The sequence below is a fragment of the Pleurodeles waltl genome, chromosome 2_1, assembly GCF_031143425.1.
Source record: "Pleurodeles waltl isolate 20211129_DDA chromosome 2_1, aPleWal1.hap1.20221129, whole genome shotgun sequence".
Lineage (NCBI taxonomy): Eukaryota > Metazoa > Chordata > Amphibia > Caudata > Salamandridae > Pleurodeles > Pleurodeles waltl.
The window spans coordinates 268,244,349-268,262,555 of record NC_090438.1 but is presented as its reverse complement, the minus strand read 5'-3'; positions in this window follow the sequence as shown (position 1 = coordinate 268,262,555).

Genomic DNA, 18,207 nt, shown 5'->3' with positions numbered 1-18,207 from the left:
GGTTCTGGAAAGTTCATTCCTTCTCTTGACCAGTTTCCAAGAACTGATATCAAGTTCCTTTGTGAGTGTGCTGGAGACAGGCGTTGAAATGCAAGAGGGGCAGAGAACAGCTCCACACCATCCATCCTAGCAGGCTGGCCCATCCTGCCAAAGTCTAGATCTTCTTTGTCCTACTGTCTCGAAGAATACACAAATGCCAGCTGCCAAGCTAATCATAGACATGTGACTCAGGTCACAGGCGTCAGGCACCACCTGGGTAGACAAGAAAAAGCCAACTTTATAAAAGTGGAATTTTCAGAATTGTGACTTAAAACCTGACTTCACCATTAAAGAGGATTTTGAATTATAATTGATTTGAGCTAAACATGACATTATTGTTCGGTTCCCAATAAACAAATTAGCACTTATTAAATGTAATTACGTAACCCAATGTTATACAATAGGATAGATGGGGATTGCAGTAGTGAAAAACAAATGTAGGAGTTTTTCACTACCAGGGCACCTAAAACTTAAAAACACTTGTACTACCTTTTAAATGATTGAAATACAATGCACCCTGCCATGTGGGCAATTTAGGAATTACTCTAGGGGTGACTTGTATATTTTAAAAGAGAAGATTTAGGCCTGGCAAAATGTTTATTTTGCTAGGTATAATTGGTAGTTTAAAACTGCATTCAGGCTGCAATTGCTGTCCTGAGAAGTTTTAAAGAGTTACTGTATTGGGTGGCACAACACGTGCTGCAGGCCTTCTTGTATCTACTAGTAGCATTTAAGGTACAGCTTTACAAGGGACAAGTAATTTAAAAGTGCTAATTGGGTATAAACCAATTTTACTATGTTTAAAGTAGAGTCTAGAAGCACTTTAACATGGTTAGCAGTGGTAAAGTGCACAGAGTCCTAAAGCCAGTAAAGGCAAATGCAGAAAGTAGAAGGCGTGAAGGCAGAATGTTTGTAGGGAGACCACTTCAGGCATGACAGGTCCAACAATGACAGATGAAAAAGTGGTGACAACAACTAATTCACAGACACATATCACACAAACAGACAGCATGGATCCAGAGAGGGGTGAAGAAATGATTGAGATTGTAAAACTAGTTCAGCTGCAGATGAAGATGAAGATCCTGGTGAAGATATCAATGGCCAATTTCAAATTGAAGCTCAGAGTAAAGAACTATTGAAAAGTCATGAGCAACAGCAAGAAGAAAGAGTCTCTGATACAAATAATGAAAAGATCCAGTTAATAATTTTAGTCTCAAGAATTTCCAGTGGAGGAAAGCGGTTCATTGTGGAATGGGCTGTTGATGCTGATCGAACCACAAGTTTGTCAGTGACTGAAGTAGACTCAGGATAAGTCACTCCACAAGGACTTATAATTGTTGAAGGTAAGTATTACATATCTGTTGTATTGGTTGGGACTTTGTGGCATGATGCCAGTTGGTAAGCAGGCCAGGGATAGGGGAGTTCTTATTTAGTTATTTAGTTATGGGCTTGAATTTCTATTTTTGCTGGACGGGGGGAAAAGGAGGGTGGTAGGAGTGAAGGTGGGTGGGATGAGGCAGCATGGAGTGCAAGGTTTCTAAAGTAATTATCTGCAAGTATAGTCACCACATTTAATATGTTAACCTGGAACATCCAGGGAATGGCAACTTTGGCACGGCAGCACAAAATATATGCTGCAACCACATTGCATGTCGCCAAGAGATGCACCTTACTACAGAGGAGCTCAAAAATTTCAGCAGGCACTGGAATGGGCAGATTTTTTTAACTGGGTACTCTGCATTGCTCTGGGGGTTCTGATATGGGTGGTCCAGGGGTGGCATTTGTGCAAAATAGAATGGTGGCTGATACAGAGGGTTGTTACATGCTACTGGAGGGGACATTAGACAGTCACTCACTGTCAATGTTGTCCCTTTATGTGCCCAACACACTTCAGGGTGCGTTTTTGAACACCTTAACACCAGGGATGCCATTGACACACATCTCTCACAATATTGTGCAGAAAATGATGGAACAGGGATTGGATTCGAATAGGATGACATAAAAGTGGTCATGAGGGGCACTGTATAAGCAAATTCTGCAGGGTGAAATCCTCTCTTCTCTGTACCTTGACTGACCTGGAGTTGAATCTGAGGAGAGCAGAAATTAGCCCGGTAACAGTACCCGCCGCTCGATCGTGTCTGTCAGACCTCTGTCATCAGTACCGCAAGAAGTCGAAAAGACTAACCAACCTTGATTACAAAGTTTTCCTGGCCCACCAGCATGCAGAGGGCAATAAACCAGGGTGAACGCTGGCATGGTCGCTATGATCAAAAATCCCAAGAATGTTGATAGGTGTGCTACGCAATGACATGGGTTGCACAGTCAACACCCAGGTGTACATCAATGGAGTGTTTGTCCGGTATTATGAGCAGTTGTACTCTCCCCCACCAGACCCCTCCTCAGTGGATTTCCTATGTGAGGTACCTCTTCCCAGTCTGACCCTGTTGAAGCTTTTAGAATTAGAGCATGTTTAGGTACAGGTAATGGAACACGTATCCAGAGTGGTTAATGAGCAACTTCCCTCTTATCTACTCCTGTGCATGTTGGGGATCACAAAGTGCTCTAAATGCTTTAAGTACTATTTGAAAATTGTAGACCTCACTTTAACTTCATGCGAGCTCTTGATTGTCCTGGGCTGGAAAGCCACACAGCCACCCACAGTCAATTGCTGACTCAAGGTAACACCTTAGTGGGAACTGGCTGAGGCAGAAGATATAGCATATGACCAGGAGCTGCTGGAAGGTGAAGGAGCTGCCACACTCTGGGACAACTATCTACTCAAATTGTTTGACAAACTGTACCCACCAATCTCTTAAGCCGCTGGGCTAGAAGGGGCAGGACTGCTGTTGGTCCTGGTTGATGAGGTAGGAGAGTCCGCATGTGTCCATGCAGAGGTTCTGGTAGCATGTTGTGCTAACAGCTGCCCTACATACTGCCTCCCATTGCACATCCCATCACTCACATGGCAAAAATACACAGTCCATATATTGTGCAGCTGAAGCGCATAAGGGACCCAATAAAGTCAGGGTTGACGTTTACTGCTAAGCTTGTGGTCTACTTCCCTCCCTGCAGCACTGCATAGAGTGCCACAGCTGCCCAGGAGCCCATCCTGTGTGTCAGGAAGCATTGCAACACAAGGTACAGTTCTGGTTCATCCTGTCCTGCAAAACACCGCCCCCATACATACCATCTAATGTTGGTTACAGTCAGAGGTTCGAAATTGTTTTATTATCATTTCAGTTGCTCTTCCATGTTGGCTATTCTGATGGACGGAGTGTAATGGCCCGACTCACATTGTTGAGTTGATTTACTACTGTACCACGTTGTCCTACAATGCACTTTTCTTTTTCTGGCCAACAATGTTTCTGTAATTGTGATTATTGGGCTGATATAGTGTTGTCTGACATACTGTCTGACATACTGATGTAACTACTGCTGCCCAGTGTGCATTATGTTGATGTATTGTTTAAGTGTCAATAAAGAAGTATAAACAAAACCAGGTTGGCAAGAGATCCCACATCAGAAATTCAGGAAGAGATTGAATTCCAAGTAACCAGTGGCCTAGAGAACAATTGGATACCAAATATGAATCTGAATTCCTAATTCAAAAATAGCCTAAGGTTCCTTACTTTTACATCCTCCCAAAAGTTCATAAAAAAGGTTTCCACCACTTGGAAGACTGATTACCTCAGGAATTGGTTTGATCCTTAAGCCTCTCTCACAATTTTATGGCACCTTTCTCAGACCATTGGTTCATAAGATGCCTACATTCCTGCAGGACACCAAAGATGTTCTAAATCTGCTGGAGACACTTTCCTTTGACAGTGAGATTGAGCTTAGAAGTGGAGTCTTTACATGTGAGTAGTCTACAGGAGGCATCTCTCGAAGTAAGTGATACAATTTTGAGAAACTGAGTGGATCACAACAACACCGAGAGAATACATACTTGACCTTTCACATTTACCACTTACTCAGAATTTCTTCAAGTATGAAAGGGAGTTTTTCCTTCAAGTACACAGGACTTCCATGGGGGGCACATTTACCCCCAGCTTGGCATGCCAAAACATTTGTTCTTTTGAGACAGAATATGTATTGCACCATCACAATCCCTTCCTGAATAAAATAAAATTGTGGTAAAGGTACATTGTGGATGTGCTTTTGATTTGGACAGACGCTAAGGAATTTGTATTTCCATAGTAGTTGAATGTCTTCAATCATTTTCTAAGATTCACTTTGACAATTGGCAATTTGCAATTAGCATTCCTTGACCTCCTGATAAAAGCAAAGGATGGACATCTAAAGACAGAGGTGTACTAAAAGCCCACTGACCTTAACAATCTGCTCCATAAAAGCTACCACCCACAGTCACCCAGTGAAAACCTTCCTGTAGGTCACTTTCTGAGGCTTTGACATATGTGGTTGGAAACCAGAAACTATGAGTCACATGTACAGACATTGTCTATGAAGCTGAGTGACAAAAACTACCCCCACATCTGATAGCAAGGCCAATTAAGTGAGTTCTTAATAACAAAAGAGATCAACATTTGTGAAATAAAACATGACAGATTAAAATGTGTCACTACTTTCCAGTACACTCTTCAATGCCTTCCAAAAAATCAAAAGTAAGTAGTGGGGAATTTTGTATTCGGGTGGCTTAGACTTAAAATTTACCTATATATTCACTTAGATGGTCTAAAGGACATCATAGTATACACCCATTCGAGGAAACCTGAATGTGTTTCTAATCAAGTCACTCCTTGGAATCTAACCCCTCCTACGGGCCACTCTCCATGTGGTGGATGCAGCATTTGTCCCTTAAGTAAACCAAAGATGTAGACATTGATTTATGGACTCCATGGCAACTTAAACACCTCACAAATTACAATTCTACTAATGTAGTGTATGTGATAAACCGTCCCTGCAAACATGCCACCCCTTTGCTAATGATTGAATTACTATGTATAGATAAGTACCTGTTGTATTTTAACCATAGTCTAACTGCCCCCAGTACTTAATAGATCCTTTTCTAAGAAAGTGTTTTCCAAGTATTAAAATATGAGTGAATATGCCTGGGCAGCTTGCCCTCATTTTATTATACATAACTACAATTCCCTGAAGACCCTGATGCTTGCAAGACATGAAAAGCCACTCATAGGACTTGTGAACAGGACCAAAATTTCCCCAACTCCCCAATTCTTTTACTCCCATAGCACTTCAGAGAATAGCGACTCGAGATGCACAATTTTGCCTCACTGCCCTACTGTCCCCGTAACTCATTAGAACTTTGATTTATGGAGGTCCTTTTTCAATTATAATAGCATTTACGCATATGTAAGTGGTGCCTGCCCCTACTTTATATTTATAACTACAATTCCAGACAATCCTTGTTGTCTGTGTGACACAACAAGCAGCGCCTCCAATGGGCTTGAGATTACACCCGGCTACCCAAGCCTCCAGCATTTGCTGCTGGGAGCTAGGAGGATTACTTGTAGGCTTACAGGCACAGTGCCTTCTTGAGGAAGTAAGTCATGTTACTTGGGGAACCGGGGGCCTAGATCATATTTTGTAGCAACGGACCCTTGCTGCTAACATTGAGCCAGTGGTAACAGGGGAGCCAGCTGACCCATGGGCCTTCATTGTACTTTATGTCCATCTGCAGCAGGGAACCATTGGTGAACTGACCTGCCTCCGTTATTCAGAAGTGTGGATCCTGCTATTGTCCAGCAGATTTTATTTAAGAAGTCTCTCCTACATTCCACTCTACAGAAAATCGAGGTCGTCCTGGTGGCATTGTTCTACCACGGTGAGGAGAGGTTGTCAGTGGTGAAGCATGACACAATTAGTGTGTGAGGCTTCCTTTTCCAGAAAAAGGATTCTTGAACATGATCATTAACACACCCAAATAGGGTTTTGGAGTATACCTCTAAACAGAGGCCACTACAGGAGTCAGCTGAGAGCAACCGCACATTGCTGTGATTATATCAATTCACATGCTTTAATGTCCACTGGTAGAGGGAAAGGGTGGACTTGGGATGCCAGACTATATTTCACAGTAGCGCCATTGTCTTTGTAATTATTTTCCTCCTGCTATCTCTGGATGACATTACCATAGAGTGGCAGAATTAATATTCATGCAGTGGGACATAGCTTAGATGGTAAGGCAATATGATGGTATTTAAGACCATGCTCTGATTTTCTAACAGTTTAATTAGTTTACTCACATCTTGAAGTTTTTTTTCTTCACTTTCTTGTGCTGCTCATCTGGGGCTTCTGATTTTGCACCTTATTCTGTTTTGCTCAGTTTATGGAGATCCTTCATAGCATTATACATTTGCATTTACAATTTCTGTATCACATCCTTAGAATTTTATTATAAATCTTTTAAACTTTTTATTCCTATCCTAGAACTAAATTTTTAATATGTCAAATTTTATTGGACTGTTTGGTGCCTTAAGATCAAGGCAGCAAATGTACGTAAATTGAGACTGAATATAATTCTTTGTTGCATCCACCAGTAATTCAGTCTACAAAGGTGAATTTCAAATCGACCAGTAATTGCTGGCAATGTTTCAGTACAAATGAGACTTCTATATAATCTACTCTTTTGAGTTCTGTAGACACCTCTGCATTTGCTGAAGAAGGTTTGGCTATAATTAGCACACTGATAATAAACTAGTATTTGGTAGACCATGAGGTACATCCGCGTACAAAAATATTGACTCTAATATATTGATTACCCATATGTATTGTCAAGGTAAGTCTATATTAGTACTATAGGTGTGCAATTCTTTTCACCACTTCTAAAGGGTGCTACCCAAACACTGACTCCAAAATATTGTTTGCCCATAATACCATGGTCAAAATATTAAGCATACCAAAATATTGAGGAACATAGGAGCTGATTACAAGCTTGGCGGTCCCGTGACCGCCATGTTGGCAGTGGTGGTCCGACCACCAAAAGGCTGGTGGAGCAGACCGCGATATTATGAGTTTGCTGGTGCTGCACTCAGAAGACTTCCAGAGATCTGTCAGCATCCCCAGCCAGCCCAGACCACCACGGTCTGTCAGAGCCGCAAACAGGCCACCGGTAACCATGTATCTTATGGACCCATTACGAAGTAGCACACCTCCAATGTGACCACCGCAGTCCAATCACCACGGATCAGGGGGTGGAAATGAACAGTACAAAAGGGAGACGTATCTCTCCGGAGCTGCCGAGGATCCACACCTAGATGTCATCCTGACACAAAGGTACTGCACAGGCATACATATGGGTGAAGGGGAAGTGCACAAAGCATACACCACTTCAGACACTATGCAAAGCACCAGACAGCCCTGAGGGACACACACCTAAACAGTCACATGCACAAAAAGGCAACACAAAAAGCACAACTCAACACACTCCATGTCTGCACTGACAAAACTCCACAACACATACCACATGTGCACAACAACCACATCAGGGTACAAGGCATACAACAAACATGTCCACATTGCACACAACCACATCAAATACATACCACCACAAACACAACACAATACTATGACAACAACATTTATGATACACATACATACCTAACACACTACACACACCCTTCACTTGGGGAACCACAGCACTGCACATAAACCCACATACATCAAACCACCACATATGGATCTGCAAGCAGCACATACACACAAATACTTATACTCAACCAATATCAGCAGGAACAACATACACCCATGGAACCAAATGCAGGACAGAAAATGTAACCAACAAACCAGAAGCTGTATGGCTTTAATGTCATAGATTGGCCAGTCCACAATAGTGCCATGAGCACCAAAGGCAAAAAAGGTGCCCCATCTTGACTCCGGACTGCCATGTAACCTCTACAGGTAGGGGTATCAAGGGGGCTCCAGGCACCTCAAGGGGCATTGGTGGGAAGTGGGGGAGGGGGTTTGGGCTTGGAGTTCAGCTTGGGAGGAGTAGGTTTAGGCTTAGGTTTGGGAGGGGAGGAACCTTCTCAGGAGGGATGGACTGCTTCTTGGTAGGGGGAGGAGCATGGGTGCTGGCAGGGGAGTTGGGCAGGCCTTAGAGTTGGAACAAATGGCCTTTGGGTGAGTGACTGATCTTTTGGGGGTGTCACTGAGGCGGAGTAGGGAAAAGGTTAAGATTACATACAAAGACTTTCTTAAACACATGGGACGGTCATCAGGAGGGGGTTTGGGTGTTGAGGGTGAGGTAGTGGTTGTATGACGTGTAGGTGCGGATGTTTGAGGTGTGTATTTGTGAGAGTAGGGCTTGTGTGTGGTGAGTGTTTGTTGGATGGGTGAGTGAGGGTGTTTATGTGTCTTTGGCTGGGGGGTGGAGGTGCTGGGGGATGTTCTGGTGGGTGGATGCCTGTCTGTTGGGGTGGTGATTGGTGGTAGCATGGGTGTGGTAGCTGGATCAGTGAATGTTGGTGAGGTGTCTGCAGGTGTGACTGGTATCGTGTCTGTGATAGTGTGGCAGAGGGGGTGTCAGGGCAGTTTGTTATTGTTGAGTATCTGCAGGTGGACGTTGTTTGTGTGCATGCCTGTGGTGTGGTTTGTGGTGCTTGTGTTTGTGTGCTCTTTCCTTGTCTGTTGAGGTCGATGGATGCAAATCAGTCTGTGTATTTTGGCTGGATAGGGGGAGAGGGGATTTGGACTGGGAAGAGAAAGGTGGAGGGGGATGGGAGACAAGGGGTGACTGGCTGCTGTAGTGTGGAGGCCAAAGCCTGAAATGATCTCTGTAGGCCAGCCATTGGACAGTGAAATCCCTCCAGGAACACATTGCTCTGTTGGATCTGGCTTACCAGTCCCTGGATGACATTCACAATGGTAGACTGACCCACAGAGGTCGACCTCTGGAGGGCAATAGCCTCCTCGCTGAGGGCAGCAGGGCTAACAGAGGCTGGGGCAGAGGTGCCTGGGGCAAAGGAGATGCCCACCTTCTTGGCTGAGTGGGCATGGCCAACTCAGGTGGGAGCTACAGGGCTGGCGGTGATAGAAAGGGGGTGGAAAACAGAGATGGTACTGGAGGGGTCCCCAATGGGTCAGCCAGCATCAGGGAGTGGTCACTAGAGGAGGATTGCGAAGATTGAGTGGAAGATCCGGTCTCCCCGTTCTATTCTCCTTGTCTTCTGGGCCACTGGGTTCCTCTCTGTCTATGGTGTTTTGACTGGAGGTCTAGTGGCCACTAGCTTCCCCACTTGGCTGTGCACTGTCTCCTTCACCTGCTGGTGCTGACAACAGATAGTGAAATGGGGTCAGGACATACACATAAAAACACTTCCTTCATAATGAAGATGTACAAAACATATCCAAAGAACAACTGGCCTCCCGTGGAAAGTGCCTGAAAAATGGCAACATCATGAAACAACACAAAATAATGTATGTCTATCACATTCATTAGAAAAACACATGATCAGTGCTACCCATTCAAAAATCACATTGGCACAGATTATCTAGAATAACCACACTAACTAAACCATACCTAGGTGAGCTATCTACCAATAACGGCTGTCAATAAAAAAGAAGCAGTAGTCATGCAATGGATTGCCATTACCAAGGTAGCTAAAGATTGACACAGACCCAATGCCATCCTCACTGAGACTTTGACCTGAAATCATTAATCAAATCATTACATAGATTCTCAAGTAAAGACAGGCAACCCTGCTCTAAGCAAGCCATACCTACATCAATTGACATTAGAATATCCAAATAACCATGGACACATGCCATTAAATGACATATTGACATGTAACATCTGTCCAATGCAATAAGAGAAAAGTATCCTTAGTTTATGTATCACATTGTCGGCAGAACTGTGCAGGAGGAGGCAGACAGAGCCTACTATCACTTCATGGAATACACCTAATGACAGCAGATTGAAAACCTACATCAGTACACACAAATCAGACTTGGTAAGCATGGAATCATTCAATGGGGTTAACCCAGGCACACTACATCAGTAATATAAACATAGTTGGACACATCCCAAACCATAGACAGGTGTATTAGAACCAGCACAACAGCCCCAATGATGTCAAAATTCTAACACAACATGGCCAAAAGCCTGACCTCATGTGTTAGATGATTCATACCTATAGCAGGGACGTATCACAAAATGCAATCAGTGAGATGTAATCTTTAAAGGTAGTATACACATAGGCCCTCATTTTGACCCTGGTGGTCTTGTGACCTCCAGGGTAAAAGTGGCGGTCCCACCACCAACAGGCTGGTGGTGCAGACCGCTACATTATGAGTCTGGCAGGTTGGTCACTGCAAACCCACCACATCTCCACACATTCCACCATGACGGTCGGAACCGCCTGTCTGTGATATTGGGAGCCAGCTTTCCACCATGGTTTCTTTGAAATTACACCCACTTGGGGAGTTACAGCTGATCATACCAAGACAATATGCTTTCACATGTTAGCCATGCTGTAGTATAGGACTGAGGGGAAATCATGATGAGTACCAGGTCCAGAACCCAAATGAATGTGGACACATCTTGGCAATACATGACCCAAGTACACCAATGTGGGCACAGAACAACTGTGACACAAACTTTCCACATACTCAGATGTAGCATGCAATCCCTCACTCTTTCACCTGGAAGTGGTCAAGCATGAGTTAAGACTGCGCTTATCCCATTGTGGCTGCTGTGCTGTCTTCAAATGCCAACTCAAACTCAGGGTAGGACACCGTCAATATGTGGTCCATTAGGGGGTCATGGTCCGGTGGCATCCCGTCCTCCTTGAGAAGAAAACCCCTGGGCCTGTGAGATCTTCAGGGCCCAGCATTTCAGGTCCTCCCACCTCTTTGGACAGTAGGCGCTCCGCCAGTTGTGGACCCCCAGGGTCCTCACCTTCAAGGTGATTGCATATCAAATCCCTTTCTTCTGATGGGTGTTGACCTGCAGGGTTGCAGAAGACAAGAAAGGAAAACATGTTCACAAGCCCCACACAAGAATAGCCAGTGTCATATACAACTAATGTCAACAAGTCAATGAGAACCTGTCCAGAAAATCCGGTCCACCTGTGGCACATAATAGTTATTGGATTGAGGAAAATCACTGTACACGCTCACTATAAGGGTGCCCATTACACACCTTAGCGACACATATGTATAATTTTTAATCAATCAATCTGAAATTTGTAACGCACACTACTCACCTGTGAGGGTCTCAAGGTGCTGAGGAGGGGGGAGGGAGAAGGGGAGGAAGGTGCTGCTACTGCTAGAACAGCCCGGTCTTAAGAAGTTTCCTGAACACTGGAGGTCTTTGGTCTGGCACAGGTGGATGGGAAGAGTGTTCCACGTTTTGGCGGCGAGGTGCGAGAATGATCTACCGCCAGTTGTAGTTCTGCGGATGCGTGGGACGGTTGAGAGGGCGAGTTCTTCGGAGCAGAGATGCCGGGTCGGGGTGTAGAAGGAGAGCCGTCTGTTGAGGTATTCTGATCCGGTGTTGTGCAGTGCTTTGTGAGCGGGGGAGGAGTTTGAAGGTGATTCTGTTGTTGACTATCACTCATTGTACAATTTATATGTTGTGTCTGGACTCTAAACCTGTCACTTCATGTAGCTACATGCACAGTAACCCTACCATGTATGCACACTGATAGCACTTACAAGGATTACATGACACAATCTAACTTTTAACCCATGCTCCTGGGCAGAGCTAACTATTTTTGGAGGTGAGCAATTGAAACAGATCTGAACATAGTACTCCTACTTGCTCCTCTGGTATACCCTAGAGCTGTCCACACAGAGAAAAGACCTCCTTTACAAGCTTCTCCAGCTATTCCTGTGAGAAGGCAGAGGCCCTTTCACCTGTAGGACGTGGCATGATTGCTTCCAGAGGCAGTACACAGCAGCTCATGTCATGGAGTTCTTGCTGGCAGCAGTGTTGGGAGTCAAGTGAGAGAGTCTGCATGAGATGGCAGTCACCTCCTCCACATACGCGACTGTCACCACCAGTGGACACTGCCATAGGCCCAGGACTGCCATAGGCAGCAATGTTATCCAAACGTTATGTCCATTGTGGTAGCAGCCGCCTACCGCCATGGCGACTTCTGCCGGTGGTCACTAAGGTTTCACATTGTCCAGTGGAGAAGGTCAGGAAGTCGTCATTTTAATGCCTTTACATGGGGGTAAAATGGAATATTTGATCTGTCACAATGTGTTAAACAGTACTACATCCTACACATTTGTGTTGGCCTTGACTACAAATATATGTATTTACGGATAGCTGGGTCATGTTGTAATGTTGGCATGCTCATGTCAAAGAAATAGAGGAGGGTACTGTCACCACCCTCTCAGCCATGGGCAGGCATGTGTTTTGGGCAATTGACCACAGCCAATGTCTGATGTAAATTGTCACAAATTGTCACTGTGGTATGATTTCAGGGATATATATTTTGATTTTGACAATGTGAAGAAATGTCAGTAAGGTGTCACTGATTCCATTGATATGTCATGTGTGACATGTTTTTATTGTTTCAATTGCCATGTCAACGTTTTTATGTGACACATGTATTTTCACATACAAATGCACACCAACATGGTTATTTCTTCTAACATGATTTTCCTGACATAAGAAGAGTCGGACAACCTCCTGTGTACGTCTACTAGCAGATTTGCAGACTATGGAGAATTGTCATATGATACAAACTTACCGTCTGAATAGGCAGACAATCAAGGATTTCCTTCGTCAGTTGTAGTCGGAACTCATACATGCTATCATTCATCCAAATAGCATACCACCCATTGTAAGTCATGTCCATGCTATATTTCCTGGCTACAGGTTCTTTTCAAAATACAGTGGCCCTAACTGGACAGCTACATCAGTTTTCCTAAATGTGAGGATTTTGCCTGTGCGAAGGAAGAATTTTATGGTTTGGCACAAATCCCACATGTAGTGGGATCCATAGATGACATCCATGTTGCCTTGGATGTGGACACATCTTGGCTCCTCCACATGGCAATGAACAGATCTATCCGAACAGGAAAAACTTTCATTCTCCAAATATCCAGGTAGTCTGTTTGGTGGACCTCTACATCTAAGTATGTGCTCGGTACCCCGGGTCAGTTCATGATGCCTTCATCATGCAGAACTGCACTATTCCCCAGCTCATGACACAACTGTACCCAGAGAGGGCCTGGCTGGTTGGTGAGTCACATATGTCATGTGTGTTAGTTTGCTGCTGCCACATGTGATGATGCCGTGGACTTATGTTTGTACCCATGTTGCATTCCCTTGCAGGGGACTCGTCATACCTAAACCATCCCTGGTTGTTGACACGTGATTAACCCAACCACGCCCTAGGAAGTCCGCTTCAGCCAGGCTCATTGAAGAACAAGGCATGTCATGGAGCGGGCATTTGGGTTCCTGAAGGTAAGATTTCACTGCATTGACCAGTCTGGTGGGGCCTTCCTCTACTCACCTGCTAAAGTGTGTCAAATCATTGTGGCCGGCTGCATGAGCCACAACCTTGCATTGAGGCCACAGATGCCATACATCCAAGATGAGGGGGAGCTAGCAGTGTCACTGGGTAAGATTGCAGATATGCCAAGTGAGGATGATAGTGATGTGAATGAAGGTGGAGACATGCAGGCTGATCACATCAATCAGTACTTCACCTGAGTGTAAGTATTTAATGATCTGTGATTTCACTGATTGATTGGGGCACTATGGGTTTCATGGTTGTATGTGAAGGGTCTCTGTGTGATCATCTGACAGGTCATTTGATGCTATGCAGTATGCAGCAGAATTTTTCTAGGTTTTCACTGATTTGCACTTGTGACTTTCGTGAGGAACACCTTCGTTTGGGGCATTGCAAAGCACAGTCTGATTTAACAAACACAGTATTATGAACACTTGTAGGTCATGTAAGCCTTCATCTGGCTAACATTCTAGTGTTACAGTTTATCCTTCCAGGTCTCTTCACTATGCCATCCTCATGTGGACATACCTGAGTTGTGTCATTGGAAGATGGATGGAGCTGGTCTGACCTGAAGTGGACATGGATTGAAGCAGGTACTGTGTTAAAACAAAATGGGGTTAAAGAGGCCCATGCCCAGGCTGCCAGGGCGGTGGGAGGGCAGAGACATGTGCTACACAATGGATTTGTTTGCCATGGAAAATGGGTAAATATTTTTGATTGTGTGTCCCTGTCACATGTAATCCAGTGTAAACCATTCCCTCTACCTTCACATTGTGTTGACAATTATCCTGTGTGACAGGTATGTAGCTGTCACCATGTTCCCTCATTGCAGGCCATAGTGCTTGTGGCACAACACTGACATAGGTGTGTGACATGCCCACAGATGTTTGGTCATTGTAAGTGAAACGACCTCTGACTATAGACTGCAGTACTGTTCTCTGTCTGTATAATGAGATATGTAGTTTTGCTAGGCATGGTGCTAGGCATGTGATAAGGGTGAAGCTGATGACAATTCCAACCATTCTGTTGGTCTATTCAGTGGGACACAGCCTGACATGTTCATGACTTCAGTGACCAGAGGAATGCTACTTACAGATATCTGAGTAAAAGTATACAATATTTGGACAGACTTGTGTATGATAGGGCTGACAATTCTGCTGCCTGTGTGTTGCACTGTGTAATAAAGGTGGTTTATGAAGATTTTTACTTTGGTATTTGTGTTGTTAGGGATCATCAGCATGGCATTATCTGTGACATGTCCCTCCTCACATAACCTACTTGTGTTTGAATCAGGAGCATGTAACAAATTACACAAACATCCACTCAAATTGGTGAAAAATGCTCACAATACATAGATGGTGTTTTAGTACTGTGTTCTTTTGCACAGCATATTGGACTGATTGCATGTGAAACAAAAAAATCAAACAGTGAAGGGATCAGTCATAGTGGTTGTGATAATCAGAGTAGAAGCCACAACATTTGTAGTCCCAAGTCCAAACTCATGAAAATGGAAAGTTGTTTAAGAAACATCAACAGGGTGCATCTGTGGCAGAAAAAGAAGTTCCATCAGACAGAAGTTACTTCCTGGCAGTGGTTGGTTTCTTGGCATCCGCACCTCATGGTTGTCTTGGTGGACATCCATGCTTGCGGTGTACTGGATCCTACTTGGTTTAAATGGGAATCAGGAGTTTAGCTTAGCCTTCTGGCTTGCAGGCCTATTCACCCATCACATAGTGACTTTTAACCTACTTATCCTGCTCTGCCTAATTATTTTATTATTTCTTTTTAAGAAGGCTGCCTTTATTTAGAGTTAGAGCAATGTTTTGGTTTGCATTATCAGTGCCACTCTCTGAAGGTGTCACTAGCAACGTCAAAACCAAGTGATGGACGTAGGTATTCACATCATGTCCCTTTCCCACTTACGTGAGACAGGAACATAATGTGCTTTTTGGTGGGAATTGTTTACATAATTGCGGCCACAAGCCTGCTCCCTCATCCATTGTTTGCGAACATACTTGCGTCAGGGGTCCTACAAGATCTGTATAAATGCATCTCACACAGACAAGGTTAACAGAGGGATTCCTACCAGATGCTATTGATGTCATCTAAGGTGCACGTCGCTTTGATGAAAACCCAGCCTTCGTGTCACGAAGAAGTCTGATCTAGAGACTTCCAAGGTAACAACGATTGGTGGGTGCTTCTCATGGACCTGGTACTGGCAAAATAGGTTTAACACACCTAGGGCCAGATGTAGCAAGAATCTAATTTGCGAATCGGAAATTGCGAGTCGGCGCAAATTCGTATGCAGAATGTTGTCTCAGACACCTTCTGCGAATCGCAAGGGGGTCGCAAAGACCCACCTCAGTAATATTAATGAGGTGGGTCGCAATTTGCGACCCCCTTGCGATTCCCTGCACTTAAGGGGATGGTGGCCTGTTGGAGACAGCAGACCTCCATGTCAGTGACTGCTTTTTAAATAAAGCAGTTTTTTTTTTTATTGCAGCCCGTTTTCCTTAAAGGAAAACGAGTTGCAATACAAAATAAAAAATAAAACCATTTGGTTTCGTTTTTTCAGAGCAGGCAGTGGTCCATTGGACCACTGCCTGCTCTGAAAAAACACTTTGTGCGACATTCGCAAAGGGGAAGGGGTCCCATGGGGACCCCTTCCCTTTTGGGAATGAGTTAGCACCCACTTCAAGTGGGTGCTAACTGCGAATTGCTTTGCGACCGCTTTCGCTCTGTCACAAAGCAATTCTGCATTGTGGTGTGAGTCGCAAATAGGAAGGGAATACCCCTTCCTATTTGCGAGTTGGCTAACCATTTTTCGAGTCAGTACCGACTCACAAAATGGGAATGTGCATCACGATGGCCGTTTTGCATGGTGCAAACTGCGAACATCGCAGTTTGCGCCATGCAAAACAGTTCGTACATCTGGCCCCTAGTTCTCGTTAGGTTAGAGATTAGGGTCTCCATTGCTGGCTTTTAGGGATTTTAAATTTCATGTTTATTGCAAGATGGTAGGGGTCTTTGTATTCACGACTCTCAGCTTTACTATTCTGCTCGCAGCTCATGCATTTTACTGTAGATTCAAGTCTTTTTAATAAACCTATTGAACACTTTCCTGCATTTTGTTTATTGTCTTGTGTGACTGAGGCTTATTGCTAAAGTGAGAAAAGGGTAACTTCCAATCCACCACGACTTTCCAGATTTAACGCATTCTAAAGTCCATGCATTAAAGCTGCCAGAAATCACTTGTTTGGGTTTTTGGTGAGGTACTGCTTGTGACCTGGGAGGGTTGGACTGACAGTTGTGACTTGTTGTAGGATTGGCCTAGTCACCTACAAACAAAAGTGCTGAGGGCTGTCATCCCTAAACTAGCAGTCTTGCATAGGAGCACGAGTCCAACTATGACAGTGGGCAGATTCTCCAACTACAGAGGCAGGTCTTTCCCCTGGCAGGGCCTCCCTACCACTGGTTACTACAGAGGTAGTAGGGGCTGCTGTAACTTGGACAATGGGATGGGTGTGGTGTTGTTGTCTACATCTGCTCAGGGTGTTGTTCATGTTTCTCAGCATCCCTGTGAGGGAGGCCATGTGGCCATTGAGGGCCAACCACTGTTGCATGACCTCCTGGTAGTAGTCCCTCTGCATCTGTTTGATCTCCCCCAGGATGGCAAGTACCTGGCCCATCACACCTTGGGATTGTTTGTAAGCTCCCAACACTTGGGAGATTGTGTCCTAGCCGGAACTGTCCCTAGCAGCCTCATGGCGCTGATTTAAAACATCCCTCCCACGCCCCTCACCCCCATGTGCCTGTGCTCTTGGCACTGTTTGGCCACTGCCATTAGTGACAGGTCCATCAATGTCAAGGATTTGGAGTTGTGACTCCAGTACCTGGACTGGGGGCCAATATGGTTCTCTGGAGACAGGTTTGGGGGCTTGTGGTTGCCTGTGCTATTGATGCAACAGGGCTGGGAGGAATCAATGATGGCAGGGTGAGGCTGAGAGTTGTCATCTGACCAGGTTCCCTGGATGGGCCAGATTTGTCCTCAACGTCCACATAGTCAAGAGTGGTGTCTTTACTAAGGGCTTCATTGAGGGGGAAGTGGCAGTCTCAGGAGTGGTTTGAATGGCCCCAGTGGCAAGTAGGCTTGTTGAAGATGCAAAGCAGACTGTTACTGGTTGTATTGTGACATTGAATTGTGACATGTGGCATTCTTTCTTTGAGACATGTACAGGTTGGCCTTGCTTGAGGCCCTTATGTGACAGGGACCTCAACTTTCAATATCATGCTGCTGCCCTTTGGGGTTTCAGAGGATTATGTTTCAGGTCACCCTGCTACAAGAGTTCTGGGTTTCTTGGCACTTGTATGTCTGTTCATAGATCAACATCTTGGCAGCAGTGGAGCACCATCAGTTTCATGCTACCTTCCAGCTGGATATACAACATGTTTAAGTTTACAGACAGCTGCACTTTGTCATGTGGACACTGATGTATACATGAGATTTGGATTGACCATTCTACCTGGTTATACGAGACAGGTTACACAAAGTGCAACATACTGCATATTTGAGTGATTTTCCCCCGGTATACACAGTTCTAGAAGGGCCAGAGTATCAGTGGACACAGTAGTAACAGGGTGTGAGTAGTATCCCAGTGACAGCTGTCCTTAGCATTGCTGTTATTGGGTGCCCTTTGCCCATAGCCTATAAAATTATCAGTCC